Below are 18,484 nucleotides of genomic sequence, written 5' to 3'. Positions count from 1 at the left end.
ATTTTTAGCAATCCATTTTTTCTCAGACCTTGTCAGGCCTCTTTCTATGGATTACTTTTTATAACTTTTTGTCGCTTCGGTCGATTGGTTTGACTTCTTCATGTCGGTCCATCCCAAGTTATTTTTAGCAATTCATTTTTTCTCAGACCTCGTCAGGCCTCTTTCTATGGATTACTTTTTAAAACATCTAGCATTAATCTGTTTTTGTCACTTTTTCATCTTGTCGATTTTGTTGTGATCGGACGGTGAATTTGGTCTTCACCTTGCCGACCTATAGCTTTATCTTGATCAGGCGGTGAATTTGGTTTTCACCTTGCCGATCTGTAGCTTTGTCATGATCGGGCGATGATTTTTTGCGTTCAGATTAATGCGTCTTGGTAAAGAGACTTTTGTAGAAAATCAGGAAAATTTTATTCACAATAGAAAATAGGCATATAGGAAAAAATATATACATGTGGGTGCTTACCCTTCTAAGTCAGGTAATTTTGCCAATCTTGGCTCGGCGCCTCGTTAAAAAAACCTTCTCAGGAAAAAGAGTGCATCTTGGCCTAGGATCTTTTATTACCTCCTAACTATAATACCTTCTTAGGTTGCAGGCGTGCCATGACCTTGGTAGCTCTCGCCCCTCGAGTTCGGACACCCTATTGTAGCCTTTTCCCAGTACCTCTATGACTCGGTAGGGTCCTTTCTAGTTAGCCGCTAGCTTCCCCTCTCCAGGTTGACTTGTTCCGATATCATTTTGGATTAGGATGATGTCGTTGTTGGAAAAACTTCGCTGTACTACCTTCCGATTGTATCTTGAGGCCATTCGGCGCTTTAACGCCTCTTCCCTGATCCGAACTCTTTCTGGAATTTTTGGAAGTAGGTCGAACTCTTCCCTTTGAAGTTGGGAGTTGGCCTCTTCATTGTAGAGGATCGTTCTAGGGGATCCTTCTTCAACTTCTACCGGGATCATTGCCTCCATTCCATAAGCCAATCAGAAAGGTGATTCTCTTGTGGTGGAGTGTAGGGTTGTCTGATATGCCCATAGGACTTGTGGGAGCTCTTAAGCCCAGGCTCCCTTTGCGTCCTATAGTCTCCGTTTTAACCCGGCTAGTATGACTTTGTTGGCAGCTTCTGCTTGTTGATGAGCGGATAATTTATACGCTTTTTGGCATTGTTTTTAGTATGTTTTTAGTATGTTCTAGTTAGTTTTTAGTATATTTTTATTAGTTTTAGTTTAAAATTCACTTTTCTGGACTTTACTATGAGTTTGTGTGTTTTTCTGTGATTTCAGGTATTTTTTGGCTGAAATTGAGGGACCTGAGCAAAAATCTGATTCAGAGACTAGAAAGGACTGCAGATGCTGTTGGATTCTGACCTCCCTGCACTCGAAGTGGATTTTCTGGAGCTACAGAAGCCCAATTGGCGCGCTCTCAACGGCGTTGGAAAGTAGACATCCTGGGCTTTCCAGCAATATATGATAGTCTATACTTTGCTCAAGATTTGATGGCCCAAACCGGCGTTCAAAGTCACTCTCAGAATTCCCAGCGTTAAACGCCGGAACTGGCACAAGGATGGGAGTTAAACGCCCAAACTGGCATAAAAGCTGGCGTTTAACTCCAAGAAGAGTCTCTACACGAAAATGCTTCAATGCTCAGCCCAAGCACACACCAAGTGGGCCCGAAAGTGGATTTTTATGTCATTTACTCATCTCTGTAAACCCTAGGCTACTAGTTCTCTATATATAGGACCTTTTACTATTGTATTTTCATCTTCGGACATCTAGTTCTTAGATCACTGGGAGGCTGGCCTCACGGCCATGCCTAGACCTTGTTCTTATGTATTTTCAATGGTGGAGTTTCTACACACCATAGATTAAGGTGTGGAGCTCTGCTGTACCTCGAGTATTAATGCAATTACTATTGTTCTTCTATTCAATTCCGCTTGTTCTTGTTCCAAGATATCACTTGTTCTTCAACTTGATGAATGTGATGATCCGTGACACTCATCATCATTCTCACCTATGAACGTGTGCCTGACAACCACCTCCGTTCTACCTTAGATTGGGTGGATATCTCTTGGATTCTTTAACCGGAATCTTCGTGGTATAGGCTAGAACTGATGGCGGCATTCAAGAGAATCCGGAAGGTCTAAACCTTGTCTGTGGTATTCTGAGTAGGATTCAATGATTGAATGACTGTGACGAGCTTCAAACTCCTGAGGGCGGGGCGTTAGTGACAGACGCAAAAGAATCACTGGATTCTATTCTGGCCTGATTGAGAACCGACAGATGGATAGCTGTGCCGTGACAGGGTGCGTTGAACATTTCCACTGAGAGGATGGGAGGTAGCCACTGACAACGGTGAAACCCTTGCATACAGCTTGCCATGGAAAGGAGTAAGAAGGATTGGATGAAGACAGTAGGAAAGCAGAGAGACGGAAGGGACCAAGCATCTTCATACGCTTATCTGAAATTCCCACCAATGAATTACATAAGTATCTCTATCTTTATCTTTATGTTTTATTCATCATTCATAACCATTTGAGTTTGCCTGACTAAGATTTACAAGGTGACCATAGCTTGCTTCATACCAACAATCTCTGTGGGATCGACCCTTACTCGCGTAAGGTTTATTACTTGGACGACCCAGTACACTTGCTGGTTAGTTGTGCGAAGTTGTGATAAGGAAGTGAGATTGCAATTGTGCGTACCATGTTGATGGCGCCATTGATGATCACAATTTCGTGCACCAAGTTTTTGGCGCCGTTGCCGGGGATTGTTGAGTTTGGACAACTGACGGTTCATCTTGTTGCTTAGATTAGGTATTTTTCTTCAGAGTTCTTAAGAATGAATTCTAGTGTTTCACGATGATCTGTTGAAGTCTGGCTGGCTGTGAAGCCATGTCTAATTCTATTGGACCGAGGTTTCAACTTATCATCACAAGAGCTTGTTGATTTCTATCAATCTTGCTGTTGGAGCAGTGATCTGCTAAGGCTTGGCTGGCCATTGGTCATGTCTAGTGATTTGGACCGAAGCTTTCTTTGAAAGCTTGGCTGGCTGTGAAGCCATGTCTAATTCCTGGACCGGAGTCTTAGACTAAACATTGCATGATTCCTGGAATTCTCACTAAGAATTTTGATATCTTTATTTTCTTTCTTTTTCCACTTAATTTTCGAAAAAACACAAAAAAATTACAAAATCATAAAATCCAAAAATTTCTTGTTTGAGTTTAGTGTCTCATGTTAAGTTTGCTGTCAATTGCATGTTTCTGTTCTTAGTGCATTCATTCATGTGTCTTAAGGATCTTCAAGAAATTCTTGATGATTTTCGTGCTCTGATCTTTGAATTCTCTTGACTTGAGTGTTTTGTTGTGTCTCATATGCATTCTCATTTTGTTAGTGTCAGCAGTATACAAACTGCTAAGTTTGGTGTCTTGCATGCATTGTTATTTGATTTTAGTTGCATTTTGACTATTCCTCATTATTAAAAATCCAAAAATATTTTTAATTTGTGTCTTTTCATGTCAATAATACAGAGAATTGAAGATTCAGAACATACTGCAGAGGAACTACACAGAAAAGGCTGGGCGTTCAAAACGCCCAGTGAAGAAGGGCAAACTGGCGTTTAAACGCCAGCCAGGGTGCCTGGCTGGGCGTTTAACGCCCAAAAGGGTAGTGTTTTGGGCGTTAAACGCCAGAATGTGCACCATTCTGGGCATTTAACGCCAGGATGGCACAAGAGGGAAGATTCTGTTTTCAATTCAAATTTTTTTCAAGTTTTCAAAATTTTTCAAAATCAAATCTTTTTCAAATCAAATCTTTTCAATCAAATCTTTTTCAAAATTAATTTCTTTCCATTTTCAAGGATAATTGGTATCAATTAATGATTTGATTCAACATTTCAAGTATGTTGCCTTTTCTATTGAGAAAGGTTTAATGTTTGAATCATATCTTTTCTTGATAGCCAAGTCATTAATTTTCAAAATCAAATCTTTTTAAAATGTTTTTCAAATCATATCTTCTCAATCACATCTTTTTAAAACCAATCATATCTTCTTAACCACATCTTTTCCAAAATAGTTTTCAATCAAAATCTTTTTGATTTCTAATTTCAAAATCTTTTTCAAAAATCACTTTACTTCTTTCTCAATCTTGGTTTTCGAAAATCAATTGGTGTTTTTCAAAATGTTTTTAAAATGTTTTTTAATTAATTTTCGAAAATTCCTTCCCTTCTTCTCATATCCTTCTATTTATGGACTAACACTATTCCTCAATGAACAATTCGAACTCCATCTCTCTTGATAAGTTCGAATTCTTCTACTTCTGCCTTCTATTTTTCTTTTCCTCTGACACCTCAAGGAATCTCTATACTGTGACATAGAGGATTCCATATTTTCTTGTTCTCTTTTCTTTCTTATGAGCAGGAGCAAGGACAAAAGCATTCTTGTTGAGGCTGATCTTGAACCTGAAAGGACCTTGAAGCGAAAGCTAAGAGAAGCTAAGGCACAACTCTCTGTAGAGGACCTAACAGAAATCTTCAAAGAAGAAGAACCCATGGCAGCCGAAAACAACAACAATGCCAACAATGCAAGGAAGGTGCTGGGTGACTTTACTACACCTACTCCCGACTTCTATGGGAGAAGCATCTCTATCCCTGCCATTGGAGCAAACAACTTTGAGCTTAAGTCTCAATTAGTTTCTCTAATGCAACAGAATTGCAAGTTCCATGGACTTCCATTGGAAGATCCTCATCAGTTTTTAGCTGAGTTCTTGCAAATCTGTGACACTGTCAAGACTAATGGGGTTGACCCTGAGGTCTACAGACCTATGCTATTTCCTTTTGCTGTAAGAGACAGAGCTAGGATATGGTTGGACTCACAACCTAAAGAAAGCCTGAACTCTTGGGAAAAGCTAGTCAATGCCTTCTTGGCAAAGTTCTTTCCACCTCAAAAATTGAGTAAGCTTAGAGTGGAAGTCCAAACCTTCAGACAGAAGGAAGGAGAATCCCTCTATGAAGCTTGGGAAAGATACAAACAATTAATCAGAAAGTGTCCCTCTGACATGCTTTCTGAATGGAGCATCATAGGTATTTTCTATGATGGTCTCTCTGAACTGTCTAAGATGTCTTTGGATAGCTCTGCTGGAGGATCTCTTCATCTGAAGAAGACGCCTACAGAAGCTCAAGAACTAATTGAAATGGATGCAAATAACCAATTCATGTACACTTCTGAAAGGAATCCTGTAAACAATGGGACTAATCAGAAGAAAGGAGTTCTTGAGATTGACACTCTGAATGCCATATTGGCTCAGAACAAAATATTGACTCAGCAAGTCAATTTGATTTCTCAAAGTCTGTCTGGAATGCAAAATGCACCAGGTAGTACTAAGGAGGCTTCATCTGAAGAAGAAGCTTATGATCCTGAGAACCCTTCAATGGAAGAGGTGAATTACATGGGAGAACCCAATGGAAACACCTATAATCCTTCATGGAGAAACCATCCAAATCTCTCATGGAAGGATCAACAGAGACCTCAACAAGGTTTCAACAACAATAATGGTGGAAGAAACAGGTTTGGCAATAGCAAGCCTTTTCCATCATCTTCTCAGCAACAGACAGAGAGTTCTAGGCAGAACACCTCTGATTTAGCAACCATGGTCTCTGATCTAATCAAAACCACTCAAAGTTTCATGACTGAAACAAGGTCCTCCATTAGAAACTTGGAAGGACAAGTGGGTCAGCTGAGCAAGAAAGTTACTGAACTCCCTCTTAGTACTCTTCCAAGCAATACAGAAGAAAATCCAAAAGGAGAGTGCAAGGCCATCAACATGGCCGAACTTGGAGAGGAGGAAGAGGCAGTGAACGCCACTGAGGAAGACCTCCATGGACGACCACTGGCCTCCAATGAGTTCCCTAATGAGGAACCATGGGAATCTGAGGCTCCCACTGAGACCATAGAGATTCCATTGAATTTACTTCTGCCATTCATGAGTTCTGATGAGTATTCTTCCTCTGAAGAGGATAAGTATGTCACTGAAGAACAAGTTGCTAAATACCTTGGAGCAATCATGAAGCTAAATGACAAGTTATTTGGAAATGAGACTTGGGAGGATGAACCCCCTTTGCTCACCAAAGAACTGGATGACTTGTCTAGGCAGAAACTGCCTCAAAAGAGACAGGATCCTGGGAAGTTTTCAATACCTTGTACCATAGGCACCATGACCTTCAGGAAGGCCTTATGTGACTTAGGGTCAAGTGTAAACCTCATGCCTCTCTCTGTAATGGAGAAGCTAGGGATCTTTGAGGTGCAAGCTGCAAAAATCTCACTAGAGATGGCAGACAACTCAAGAAAACAAGCTTATGGACTTGTAGAGGATGTTCTGGTAAAGGTTGAAGACCATTACATCCCTGCTGATTTCATAGTCCTAGAGACTGGGAAGTGCATGGATGAAGAATCCTTGGTGTTTAAGGCTCAAGGATATCCCCCTGTCATCATGGAGAGGAAGCATGAAGAGCTTCTCTCAAAACAGAGCCAAACAGAGCCCCCACAGTCAAACTCTAAGTTTGGTGTTGGGAGGCCACAACCAACTTCTAAGTTTGGTGTTGAACACCCACATTCAAACTCTAAGTTTGGTGTTGGGAGGTTCCAACATTGCTCTGAGCATCTTTGAGGCTCCATGAGAGCCCTCTGTCAAGCTACTGACATTAAAGAAGCGCTTGTTGGGAGGCAACCCAATGTTATATTCTATCTATTTTCCCTTTGTTATTTTATGTTTTCTGTAGGTTGATGATCATGAGAAGTCACAAAATCAATTGAAAAAGCAAAAACAGAAAGAAAAACAGAAAGAAAAATAGCACACCCTGGAGGAGAACTTACTGGCGTTTAAACGCCAGTAAGGCTAGCAGATGGGCGTTTAACACCCAGTCTGGCACCATTCTGGGTGTTTAACGCCAGAAAGGGGCACCAGACTGGCGTTAAACGCCAGGAAAAGGCAAGAAGTTGGCATTAAACGCCAGAAATGGGCACCAGCCCGGCATTTAACGCCAGATTTGGCACAAAGGGCATTTTTGCTCGCCACTTGGTGCAGGGATGACTTTTCCTTGACACCTCAGGATCTGTGGACCCCACAGGATCCCCACCTACCCCACCACTCTCTCTCTTTTTCACCCATTCACCAATCACCTCAACATCACTTCCCCAAAAACCCTTCACCTATCAAATCCCATCTTTATCTTCACCACTCACATCCATCCTTCATAAAACCCCACCTACCTCACCATTCAAATTTAAACCACTTTCCCTCCCAAACCCACCCTCACATAGCCAAACATCACCCTCCCCCCACCCCTATATAAACCCCTCTTCACTCCTTCATTTTCACACAACCTAAATACTACTTCTCCCCTTTTGGCCGAACCACAAAGCCATCTCATCTCCTCTATTTCTTCTTCTTCTACTCTCTTCTTTCTTATTTTGCTCGAGGACGAGCAAACCTTTTAAGTTTGGTGTGGTAAAAGCATTGCTTTTTGTTTTTCCATAACCTTTTAAGGTGATGTTACGCTGATGAGTTCCTCTGGTGGGGCGATGTGGAAGTTGGCATGTTTCTGACATGGTGGGCATATTTTAACAAAATCGGTGGCTTCTTTTTGCAAAGTCGGCCAAAAGAATCCGGCTAGGAGTACTTTTTTTGTGAGAGCTCGTGCTCCGAAATGGTTGTCACATATGCCACTGTGTATCTCTTCCAAAACCTCATTTGTGTTAGAGGTCGGCACACATTTAAATAGGGGTGTTGAAATCCCTCTCTTATATAGGATGTTGTTTATGATGGTGTAGTATTATGCTTCTCGTCTTAGTCTCTTCGCCTCCTTCTTATCTGTAGGGAGTGTCTCTGATTTGAGGTAGTTGATTATGGGGGTCATCCATCCAGGATCCTGTCCTGATATGGATAGGACCTTTTCTTCCTCTGAAATTGATGGACTCTGTAGTATTTCCTGGATGAGGCTTCTATTATTGCCCCCTGATTTGGTGCTGGCTAGTTTTGAGAGTGCATCAGCTCGAGCATTCTGTTCCCGAGGTATATGGCAGACCTCATATTCCCCGAGTTGTTTGAGATGTTCCCTGGAATTGTCTAGGTACTTTTTCATGGGGGGATCTTTGGCTTGGTAGTTTCCTTTTATTTGTGAGGTGACTACTTGTGAATCGCTGAAGATGATAAGCTTTTGGACTCCCACCTCTAGGGCCAGCCTCAAACCATCCAGTAATGCCTCGTATTCGGCTTGGTTGTTTGAAACAGGGAACTTGAACTTTAGGGAGAGTTCAATTTGGGTTCCCTTATCACTTTCTATTATTACCCCCGTACTACTCCCGGTTTTGTTTGAAGGGCCGTCTACATAAAGATTCCATTTTGTAGGAGTTCCTTGGGTGTCAGTGTACTCAGCGATAAAGTCGGCTAAATACTGTGACTTGATGGCCGTCCGAGCTTCATATTGCAGATTAAACTCAGATAGCTTGATTGCCCATTATAGAATTCTTCCAGCTAAGTCTGTCTTCTGTAGAATGCCTTTTATGGGCTGGTTGGTCCGGACTTTGATGGTATGGGCTTGAAAATATGGACGGAGTCGTCGATAGGTTAATATGAGAGCATATGCAAACTTTTCTATTTTTGGTAGTTCAATTCGAACCCTTGTAGGGCTTTGCTGATGAAGTAGATGGGTTGTTGTCCACTTTCATTCTCTCTGACTAGTGCTGAGGCTATTGTCCGATTTCCTACTGCAAGGTACAATACAAGTGGTTCTCCTTCCCGTGGTCGAGTTAGAATAGGTGGTCGTCCCAGGAACCTTTTGAAATCCTGGAAAGCCTGCTCGCACTCTGTTGTCCATTCGAACCTCTTTCCCTTCCTTAAAGTGGCGTAGAAGGGGAGAGATCTTATGGGCGACCCGGCTAGAAATTGGACAAGGCTGCTAGTCTCCCGTTGAGTTGTTGTACCTCTTTGACATAGGTCAGACTCTTCATGTCAAGTATGGCTCGGAATCTATCCGGATTCGCCTCAATTCCTTGTTATGTTAACATGAAACCCAAGAATTTGCCAGTTTCTACTACGAAGGTGCACTTTGCGGGATTAAGTCGCATGCCATGCTCTCTTATGGTGTCGAACACTTTGGTGAGGTTGGACAGTAGCGATTTCTCACTTTGTGTTTTTACCAACATGTCGTCTACATATACCTCCATGAGTTTCCCGATATGGTCTGTGAAGACCTTGTTCATTAATCTTTGGTAAGTAGCTCCTGCGTTTTTTAGTACGAATGGCATAACGACGTAACAATAATTTGCTTTTGGGGTTAAGAATGAGGTTTTTTCTTGATCAAGTGGATACATCGAGATTTGATTATATCCTGAATAAGCATCCATGAAAGAGAGTTACTTGTATCCGGAGGAGGCATCCACTAGAGTGTCTATGCTTGGGAGTGGATAGGGATCTTTTGGGCAGGCTTTATTGAGATCAGTATAGTCGGTACACATCTGCCACTTCTTATTTGACTTTTTCACCAAAACAACGTTGGCTAGCCATAATGCGTACTTGACCTCTCTTATGAATCCTGCCTCTAGTAGAGCTTGCACCTGTTCTTCCACAGCTTGGGATCTTTTCGGTCCGAGCTTTCTACTCTTCTGTTGTACTGGCTAAGATCTTGGGTATACTACTAGTTTGTGGCACATTAATTTGGGGGTCTATGCCCGGCATGTCCGCGGCCTTCCATGCAAAGAGATCGGCATTATCCCTTAGGAACTGTATCAGAGGGCCTTTTATGTCTTTTTTCAAAGTTGCCCCAATGTTTGTTGTCTTGTCTGGGGTGTTTCCAATCTAGATTTCTTCGATTTTGCCCTCAGGCTGTGGACGAAGTTCTTCTCGACCTCGAACTCCCCTGAGTTCGATAGTGTTGATTTCTTCTCCCTTGCCTCTAAGGTTCAGACTCTCATTGTAGCAGCATCGCGCAGTTTGCTGGTCTCCTTTTATCGTGGCGATCCCTTTTGGGGTTGGAAACTTCATGTACATATGTGGAGTTAAAACTACTGTGGCCAGCTGATTTAGCATTGTCTGACCTATCAAGGCATTGTAAGCTGAGCTCACGTCGACTATGATGTAGTCTATGTTGAGTGTCCTTGACCGGGTTCCCTTTCCAAAGGTTGTGTGTAGTCAGATATATCCAAGGGGTTGTGTTCCGAGGGTTACCTGAAACTGTAGGTCAATCTCGGACGAGATCTTCTATGCTGGTCGGAGCTGTGGAGTCCGATCTGATCGACTTTGGTGGTGATGCTGATCCTTCATCCCCGGAGGGTGGGGGTACCTACAAGGGACTCCGATGCTTAAGTTAGCAAAGGTATTAAGTAGGTATTTAGAAGAATCAGAGTATGAGTTATACCTGGGTGCTCCAGTGTATTTATAATGGCGTAGGGTGACCTTCTTAGATAAGATATCTTTATCTCATCTTCAAGTGAGCTCATCTTATCTTTAAGGGAACCGCCTTTATCTCTACGGGCTTTGGGCTGCCCTTGGATTTCGGGACGTGTTCCTCTGTTTGGGCCCTTTTATTGGGCTTTCCTGTGACTTGGCCGAGCTCTTTGAGAAGAGGTCGGGTCATCCTGACCTGAAGAGGTCAGTCGCTTTGTCTAAAGAACATCCCGGGTCGGACAGCTTTGACCCAGGATATGAACAGTGCCCCTGCTCGAGCTCGGTCTTCCTTTTGAGGTTGAAATCTTTTAATCTTTTTCAGGTGAAGCCGAACTTGAGCATTTCATCGATTTTGTCTTTTCTAGGGTTCTTTTTTGAATGCAGAATGTTTCGCTTACTTTAAAAATGCGCACTTTTGGTTGAACATCCTGGCCTTGGGAACGTGCGAGGGTTTTTAATGCCCCAGTAATTGGTTTTTGAAGTTTCGTTTCTTTGATCTTTTTGAACATTTCTCCAAACGGTTTCTCTTCTTTATTTCGTAACTCCCCTTTTCTTTCTCTCCTTCTGTTTTCCCTTGAAAGCTTACGTTTCTTGGTGCCTCAACATGGTTTTGGCGATCATGAGTGCTTCCGACGGCAACTTCTGGCCTCTTCGTCTTCGACCTTCTTCCGCGTTCTTCTCCTTTCTTCAGGTTGGTTTTTCTTTTTCTTCCATCGTCTATTTTTCTGCTCTGTATTTGTTTTTTGAAGTTCTGACTGAGTGCATGTTGGAAAGCTTGAATCTTTGTATATTATTATGCTCGGTTTATCACTGTGATGCACGCCTTCTGGTCTTTTTTTTGTCCTTATGTATGCTTCTGGGTGTCTTCTCTTGATTTAATTTTTTAGGGCTTTGTATGCTACTCCTGTTTTGCTTTCCTTTGTTGTTTTGAGGAAGTTTGCTCCTTTTGATGGCTTTTTGATCTTCTTCACTTTTTTTTCTTAGAAAGAGTTTCTGTTGAGACATTAGTCTTGTAGATTTTTTTGAATCTTTATTCCCTGATTGCCTCCAAAGGATGCCTTAGGACCTTGGGTTGTGTCTGGGGTTTTCCTTTTTATCTGCTGTACCGTGCTGGATTGTGCTGTCTGAGTTGTTTTGATTTCGTCTAGGATGTCTTTACCTTTTTAGTAATCCAATCTTTTTCTTGTTTATAGGACTAGTTGGCCATGTCTTCCTGAAAAATATTGTCGAGGCATCTTCTCTGGTTCCTGAAGGGATGTCTGATTGGCTGGACTCTCTTGTCTTGCTGTGTGTTTCTCTAGCCGATTCTGAATTTTATGTGACGCTTAGAAGACATCATCGTGTCTGTAGCAGTGAGGATCAGGAGAGCAATTACGAGTTAGTAGCACTTGATTCTGGTGATAGTGTTTGCTTCCCGGTCCTGACCCAGGGAGAGCGTCCTTTCTTCTATGCTTATGATTACTTTTTTGGCCCAATGAACATCACCTTTCCTTTCACCTCTTTTGAAACTGACCTACTATGGTTCTGTAATGTGGCCCCTTCGCAGCTCCATCTGAATTCGTGGGGATTCATCAAGATTTTTCAGCTTGTTTGTCAAGAATTTGGTGTTACACCTTCTCAAACTCTTTTTCTGTATCTTTTTGTGTTGACCAAGCCTGGGACTGCCAAGAAGAAGGCTTCTTGGATTTCTTTTAGGTCTGCCCAGGGGCACAAGGTTTTTTCCATGTATTACAAATCTTTCCAGGATTTTAGAATTACTTCTTTAAGGTCCGGGCTGTTGAAGGAGCCCGACCTTTCTTTCTAGATGAAAATAACGAGTCCTGCTTTCCTTTAGAGTGGCAGAGGAATGTAGTGGTATCCCGATATACTTGGGAGATGTTGAGTGAAGTCGAGCAGGCCTTTGTGAATGTTTTGGAGGAGATTTGGGGGGAACCTCCTCATTTGGATACTAAAAAATCTTTAGGAGACCCGTCCCTCATTCGAACTGCTTTGGGTATTGCCTTGATATATTTTGTTTCTTGTTTTCTTCCTACTTTTCTCCCAGTGTGATAAATTGTTTTTTTTCTCAGAGATTGCCAAGAATAATGATGCGATGAAGGCTTTCAAGAAGGCGAGGAAAGCTACTGCAGCTCAAAACATCTCGGCCCGGGGTGATAGGGAAGGAATTTTCCAAGCTCCTTTGAAGCCATCCGTGCCGAGCTCTCCTGGCCCGAGGAGAATGATCCCTATACCTCGGGTCCGTTTAGTGGATCCCCCTCAATCTTCTACTGCTGCTGTAGTTTCTTCTTCGGCTGCCCCTCCTCCAAAAAGACCTCGAACTGTTGAACCTTTCAATCTAGATGACCCGGATTTTGATCCTATTGGTTTTGTGGACCAGCAGATCGCTCCTTATGGTGCTCTTTCAATGGATGATGTATCTCTCATTCATCACTTGGATTTCATAACTCGGAGTAGTGTTAAGATGGCTCATATGGGAGCTGCTTTGTATCGCACTGCCCAAAATCTGCCTCTACATGCTACCAAAGCTTTTATGGAGGAAGCTAAGCAAGAATTTGATCGGATGAAGGGTCTAAAGGAGGAGTTTGAAGTGGATGTGACTAAACTGAAGAAGGAACTGGATGTGGAGAAGGCCAGCTCTCTTGCCCTGGCGGCCTCTATGCGATTGGCTGAGGATGTGGCTTTGAAGCACAAAGAAAGCTACGTCACGTCTTACCGAGAAATGATGCGTCTTCGGGAGGAGCTAGAGTCGGTCCGGGTAGATTATTCCGAGCTCCAGGGTCATCTTGTGGGTAGCGTAACTGCTGCTTATGAGAATCTGAAAGAGCAATTCCGAGTTCTTGTGCCAGATCTCGACCTTTCCCTTATTAGTCTAGACAATATTGTTAGGGATGTTAAGATTGTCCTTGACGATCCCGATGATGATGATGATGTCGTCCCTTTTAAGTCTAGTTGTTTGTTTGAGTATTCTTTGATAGAATACTTTTGTAGATTGATTTTGGCGAGGTCATGGTCTTTCGGGTCGAGTTATCTCCCTTTTGACGCGCGCCTTCTGTTGGTTTATTATCTTAGTTGATCTTTTCTTGAGTTATTTCTAGTAACCCCTTTGGGTTTTCTGTTTATAACTCTGTCGCTTTTGGTCGCCCTGGGCTGGCTTCTTCATGTTGATTGGTCTGCCCCAAGTTATTTTGAGTAATCCATTTTGTTTGGGCCTTGTCCGGTCTCTTTTATATGGACTACTTTGTATAAATTTTGTAGCTTTCTGGGCTGACTTCGTCAAGTTGGTCCCTTTGGAAGTTATTTCTAATAATTCGTTTTATTTGGACCTTTTTTTTTACGGATTACTTTTTATAACTTTTTGTAGCTTTAGTCCGACTTCTTCATGTCGGTCCCTATTCCGTTACTAGGTAATCCTTTTTCTTGGATCTTGTTTAGATCTCTTTTGGGGATTTACCTTTTGTATTTTTACATCTTTCTCGGCCGGCTTCGTCATGTCGGGCCCTGTCGAGTTACTTGATAATCCTCTTTCTTGGACCTTGTTTAGGTCTCTTTTAGGGATTATCTTTTGTAACTTATCTTTCTGGGCCGAATTTGTCACGTCGGGCCCTGTCGAGCTACTTGATAATCCTCTTTCTTGGACCTTGTTTAGGTCTCTTTCAGGGATTATCCTTTGTAACTTATCATTCTGGGCCGACTTTGTCACGTCGGGCCCTGTCGAGCTACTTGATAATCCTCTTTCTTGGACCTTGTTTAGGTCTCTTTTAGGGATTATCTTTTGTAACTTATCTGTAGGAGTCCGACTTCCTCATGTCGGGCTCTTCAAAGTTATAGTAATCCTCTTTTATAGGGTTGGCCAGACCTCTTTCCAGGGCTTTACTTATAACTTGAGTTGTTGTGGTTGGTCCGACTTTTCGTGCGGGCCAGTCTTTAAGTTATTTTATAGCAATCTATTTTATTAGGACCTCATCAGGTCCTTTCTATGGATCACTTTCTATAACTTCTTGCATTATTCTGTTTTTATCTCTGCCGATTTTGTAGAATTTGGGTTTTAATCCTCGTTTTTATCGTGATCGCGCAGTGAATTTGGTTTTCACTTTCTGTCAATCTGTAGCTTTATAATCGGACGATGAATGTTTTTAGAATAATACGACTTGAGCGTTTGTAGAGAATCTAAACAAATTTTATTAAAAAAGAATGCAAATATACATGAGGAGTTAATTTCCTAAGTCGGGTGATTTGTAGGTCTTGGCTGGGCGCCTCGTTAAAAAACCTTTTTCAGGAAAAAGAGTGCGCCTTATCCAAGATCTTTTATCATCCCTAGCTATAGTACCTTCTTAGGTTGCAGGCATGCCATGACCTAGGAAGCTCTCGCCCGTCGAGTTCGGAAAGCCTGTAGTAGCCCTTTCCCAGTACTTCTATGACTCGGAAGGGTCCTTGACGTCGGGATTTTTGCCAGTAAAGAATGTCATAAAAACAGTCGCGTTGTAGATATAGTCTCTAAACCGACAGAAATCCCTTCGTACAAACGTTTTGGTTGTCACAAGTAACAAACCCCTTTAAAATTGATAACCGAGTATTTAAACCTCGGGTCGTCTTCTCAAGGAATTGCAGGGAGGTATGTTCTTATTATTGGCTATGGAGATTGTAAATTGGGGGTTTTGAGAATTTGGGCAATGGGCACAAGCATATTTTCAAAGCAATAAAAATAAATAAATAACTGTAAAATAAACTCTTAGCAAGGTATAAAGACTGGAGGTCCTTTCCTAGTTATCCTTATCAATTGTGATGAGAATTGGATTTTTTCTCCCACTTTGTTAACCTCTAACTATGAAGGTAAGTTAAGTGGATGAATTCCAATTTTCATTCAACAATGAGTTTAATAACTCTAGAGTCACCAATTATTTAACCAAAGCCAAAAGGGGAAAAGCTAAATCTACTAGAATAACAATATCCTCAGATTGGGAATAATAAAAAGGGACAATCATAAACTAAAATACCTCAAATATCATTAAATAAGAAAATCATCATGAAAGTGGCATAGGCCAAATAGGCAGTATATCTAATACAAGCAATGAAGTATCCGAAAATAGGAAATAAATATAAAGTAAAAGAACATTGAACCTGGGATCCAGAGTTACTCTTAAAACAAAAAGAAATCCTAAATCCTAAATCCTAATCCTAAAGAGAGAGAGGAGAAAACCTTTCTCCAAACTAGATCTAAATCATGGAAAGTGAATTATGAGTGCCTTATTATGAATGGATGCATTCCCCCACTTTATAGCCTCTAATCTGTGTTCTCTGGGCTGAAAACTGGGTCAGAAACAGCCCAAAAATCACTTCCAGCACTTTCTGGTCCGTACAGGTCGCGGAAAAGTGACGCGGCCGCGTCGTCCACGCGACCGCACGGATTGGGTGTTTGCCAGGTCACGTGTCCGCGTGACCCACGCGTTCGCGTCGCCTGGCGTCGAGGCAACTATGGCAAATTATATATCAAATCGAAGCCCCGGACGTTAGCTTTGCAACGCAACTAGAACCGCGTCGTTTGGACCTCTTTAACTAAAGTTATAGCCGTTTGAGTGCGAAGAGGTCAGGCTGGACAGCTTAGCAGTTTCTCCAACTTCTTGCATTCCTTTCACTTTTGCATGCTTCCTTTCCATCCTCTAAGCCATTCCTGCCTTATAATATCTGAAAACACTTAACACACATATCAAGGCATCTAATGGTAATAAGAGAGGATTAACAATAAGCAAATATAAGATCAAAGAAGCATGTTTTCAATCATAGCATAAGATAAACCATAAAATAGTGGTTTATCAGTCCTTTCCAGTTTGCTGTCAGCTTTTCTTCTCCAGGTCAAGTTGTTCCTATGTCGTTTCGAATTAGGATGAGATCGTCTTCAGCAAAGGCCCGATGTATTTCTTTTTGGTTGTATCTAGAGGCCATTCGTCATTTCAACGCTTCTTCCCTTATCCGAGCTCTTTGTCGGATTTCCGGAAGTAAGTCGAGCTCTTCCCTTTGAAGTTGGGAATTGGATTTTTTGTCAAAATGGATTACTCTGAGTGATCCTTCTTCGACCTCCACTGGGATCATTGCCTTCGTTCTGTAAGCTAGTCGAAAAGGTGACTCTTTTGTCGTGGAATATAGAGTCGTTCGATATGCCCATAAGACTTGCGGGAGCTCCTCAGCCCAGGCTCCCTTTGCATCCTGTAATCTCCATTTTAACCCTACTAATATAACTTTGTTAGCAGCTTCAGCTTGCCCATTGGCTTGGGGGTGCTCAACAGAGGTGAATTGTTGTTTTATATTCAAGTCGGCTGCTAGTTTTCTAAAGCCTGCGTCTGTGAACTGGGTACCATTGTCAGTAGTGATGGAGTATAGAACTCCGAACCTTGTGACGATGTTTCTATATAGGAATTTCAGACTTCTTTGAGTTGTGGCGTTGGCTAGGGATTCTGCCTCGATCCATTTTGTGTAGTCTACTCCTATTATGAGAAATTTGACTTGTCCCGATCATTGAGGGAAAGGTCCGAAGAGATTGAGTCCCCATTTTTCGAATGGCCAAGGTGAGGTTACGCTGATAAATACCCATGGCGGGGCGGTGTGAAAGTTAGCATGTTTCTGGCATGGTGAACATGTCCTTACAAATTCTATGGCTTCTTTTTGTAGAGTTGGCCAATAAAATCCTGCCCGAAGTACTTTTTTGGCAAGTGTCTGCGCTCCGAGGTGATTGCCACAAATGCCAATGTGTTCTTCTTCTAGGACATCTTTTGTGTTGGAAGTCCGCACGCATTTTAGCAATGGTATTGAAATTCCTCTTTTGTATAAAGTATTATTTATGATGATATAGTATTGTGCTTCCGTTTTTAATCTCTTTGCCCCTTTCTCATCTGTAGAGAGGGCTTCTGTTCTGAGGTAATTAATTATGGGAGTCATCCATCCCTGATCGTAACCTGTTATGGCTAGGACTTTTTCTTCTTCTGAGATTGATGGATTCTGTAGAATTTCTTGGATAAGACTTCTATTGTTGCCTCCTGGTTTGGTGCTGGCTAGTTTTGAGAGTGCATCGGCCCGGGCATTTTGTTCTCGGGGTATGTGACGAATCTCATACTCTCCGAATTGTCCAAGCTGTTCCCTGGTTTTGTCCAAGTATTTTTTTATAGTGGGATCTTTGGCTTGGTAGCTTCCTACTATTTGTGAGGCAACTACCTGTGAATCGTTGAAAATGACAAGCTTTTGAGCTCCAACCTCCCTAGCCAGTTTTAAACCAGCTAGCAGTGCCTCATATTCTGCTTGATTGTTTCAGGCAGGGAACCCGAATTTGAGGGAGAGTTCGATTTGGGTTCCCTGGTCGCTTTCAATTATTACACCTGCGCCACTTCCCGTTTTATTTGAGAAGCCATCCACATATAGATTCCATTCTGTGGGGATTTCCGGTGTGTCCGTAAATTCCTGATGAGCGGATAATTTGTACGCTTTTTGGCATAGTTTTTAGTATGTTTTTAGTATGTTCTAGTTAGTTTTTAGTATATTTTTATTAGTTTTTAGTTAAAATTCACTTTTCTAGACTTTACTATGAGTTTGTGTGTTTTTCTGTGATTTCAGGTATTTTCTGCCTGAAATTGAGGGACTTGAGCAAAAATCTGATTCAGAGACTAAAAAGGACTGCAGATGCTGTTGGATTCTGACTTCCCTGCACTCGAAGTGGATTTTCTGGAGCTACAGAAGCCTAATTAGCGCATTCTCAATGGCGTTGGAAAGTTGACATCCTGGGCTTTCCAGCAATATATGATAGTCCATACTTTGCCCAAGATTTGATGGCCCAAACTGGCGTTCAAAGTCACCATCAGAATTCCCAGCGTTAAACGCCGGAATTGGCACAAGAATGGGAGTTAAACGCCCAAACTGGCACCAAAGCTGGCGTTTAACTCCAAGAAGAGTCTCTACACGAAAATGCTTCAATGCTCAGCCCAAGCACACACCAAGTGGGCCCAGAAGTGGATTTTTATGTCAATTACTCATCTTTGTAAACCCTAGGCTACTAGTTCTCTATAAGTAGGAC

This window comes from Arachis hypogaea, chromosome 1, assembly GCF_003086295.3.
Source record: "Arachis hypogaea cultivar Tifrunner chromosome 1, arahy.Tifrunner.gnm2.J5K5, whole genome shotgun sequence".
NCBI classification, from domain to species: Eukaryota; Viridiplantae; Streptophyta; class Magnoliopsida; order Fabales; family Fabaceae; genus Arachis; species Arachis hypogaea.
Note: the sequence above shows the minus strand (reverse complement) of the source record.